Raw genomic sequence first — 2,500 nt, 5'->3', positions numbered from 1 at the left:
CTAACGTCTTCTCAGTTTCACGATGAGTTCCGAACACTACTTGATTACTACAACCTTCGTTCTGGCAAACTTATTATCCTCGGAGATTTCAATTTTCATTTCGACAACCAGACTTCTACTGATGTCAAACGCCTATGTCTATCTCTGTCCACTTATTCTCTCTCTCAGTTCGTTACAGAACCAACACACAGATCTGGAGTGGCTCATCGCACGTGACTCTGATGCCATGGTTGCGTCAGTGACTGTAACTGACAAACGTTCTTCCGACCATTCTGCTGTTATATTCTTGCTTAATATTTCAAAACCTACCAGAACCAAAAAATCTGTTACTCGTCGCAACCTGAAATCCATCAACATTAACACTTTTTCTTCTCAAGCTGCTGAAAGCCTTTCCAAATTTTCTTCCCGTACCGACGTATCCACACATTACAACACTGTCCTCTCTCAACTGCTGGATGAACATGCACCCCCCACTACCCGCATGCTCCCTGATAGACCGTCCGCCCCATGGTACACACAAGACATTCGACTTGCAAAACGCAAACGTCGCCAACTGGAAAGACGATGGCGATCAACAAAACTGCAAGTCCACAATCAAATATTCCGAAAACAAATAAATAAAGTCAAACATATGATCTCATCAGCAAAAACAAACTTCTTTTCTTCTCAAGTTCTCGATGCCACATCCACCAAATCTTTACTCTGTCATGTCAAATCTACTTGGAACTGCAAAAAAGACTCCTCTTCCTTCTGCCTACACTTTATCTGAACTCCCCAATGTCTTCTCCTCTTTCTTTTTCGACAAAGTCCAAAATATTCGTACCATCTTAGACCAAATGTCTTTCCAACCTGTTCATCCTGATCCTCAATTCAGCGGCACTCCTCTCCATTCCTTTAATCCATTGACTGAAACAGAAGTTCATGAAATCCTAAAAGAAATGACAATAAAATCCTGTGAGCTCGATCCTATACCAGCCTCGGTCTTTTCCCAGTGTGTCTCACATCTTCTCCCCACAATCACCAATATTGTCAACTCATCCCTTCTCACTGGAACGTTTCCACCCACTTTCAAAACTGCAATCGTCCGGCCTCTTCTGAAGAAACCCAACCTTGACACAAACATTTTGAAAAACTATCAACCAGTTTCTAATCTTCCATTCATGTCCAAACTCCTTGAAAAAGCTGTCCTCAAGCAGCTCAACAACCACCTTTGTTTCAACAATCTCATCCACCCATTTCAGTCTGCCTATCGCACTGACCACAGCACCGAAACCACTTTCCTCCACATTCTGAACAATCTATTGATAGCGTCCGACTCAGGAAGGAAAAATTCCCCTTCTTACTCTTCTCGACTTGTCAGCCGCCTTTGACACGATAGACTATTCAATCCTTCTTTCCCGTCTTCATTTTACATTTGGTATCAACGGCACTGTTCTAAACTGGTTCAAATCTTATCTCACTGATCGATTCCAGTCTGTCATTGTTGATCATTTCCAATCTGAACCCGTTAAAATCGAACATGGAGTCCCACAGGGATCTGTTTTAGGCCCAGTGCTCTTCACACTGTATACTGCTCCTCTCGCTGAAATTATCAACCGCCATAATATCAGTCATCATTCTTATGCTGATGACACTCAACTCCAGAAGAGTGATACCCCTGAAAAATTGTTGTCGCTCTTGCAAGAAACATCCAACTGCTTCCTGGACATTCAAAACTGGATGACTCGAAATAAGTTACAATTGAACGCGGACAAAACTGAAGCAATGATCATAGGAACTAAACAAAAAGTGTCTTCCATCACAATTGACACAATCAAACTTGGCAGTACATCCATCCCTCTTTCCACGTCAGCCAGGAACCCGGGTGTTGTCCTTGATAATACACTGTCCATGCAAAAAATTTATCAGTCAGACATGTTAGTCCTGCTACTACTACAACATAAACGTGCTTCAAGTCAACTCACGACATACACGTTGCTTGAAGTCAACGCACGACATAAACGTGCCTCAAGTCAACGCACGACATAAACGTGCCTCAAGTCAAAGCACGACATAAACGTTGCCTCAAGTCAACGCACGACATAAACGTGCCTCAAGTCAACGCACGACATAAACGTGCCTCAAGTCAACGCACGACATAAACGTGCTTCAAGTCAACGCACGACATAAAACGTGCTTCAAGTCAACGCACGACATAAACGCTGCCTGAAGTCAACGCACGACATAAACGTTGCCTGAAGTCAACGCACGACATAAACGTGCTTCAAGTCAATGCATGACATAAACGTGCTTCAAGTCAACACACGACATAAACGCTGCCTGAAGTCAACGCACGACATAAACGCTGCCTGAAGTCAACGCACGACATAAACGTTGCCTGCAGTCAACACACGACATAAACGTTGCCTCAAGTCAACGCACGACATAAACGTGCTTCAAGTCAACGCACGACATAAACGTTGCCTCAAGTCAAAGCACGACATAAACGTTGCCTCAAGTC

The 2,500-nt window shown here is 43.4% G+C and overlaps 1 protein-coding gene across 2 annotated transcripts in view; it reads left to right on the top strand.

Annotated features, from left to right (window-relative positions):
- LOC143285124 (centrosomal protein of 41 kDa-like) overlaps positions 1–2,500 on the top strand; it is a 25,621-nt gene that overhangs the window by 7,352 nt on the left and 15,769 nt on the right. The gene's annotated exons all lie outside the window — the stretch shown is intronic.

Source organism: Babylonia areolata, chromosome 8, assembly GCF_041734735.1.
Source record: "Babylonia areolata isolate BAREFJ2019XMU chromosome 8, ASM4173473v1, whole genome shotgun sequence".
NCBI classification, from domain to species: Eukaryota; Metazoa; Mollusca; class Gastropoda; order Neogastropoda; family Buccinidae; genus Babylonia; species Babylonia areolata.
Note: the sequence above shows the minus strand (reverse complement) of the source record. Positions and strands in the feature narration are given on the sequence as shown.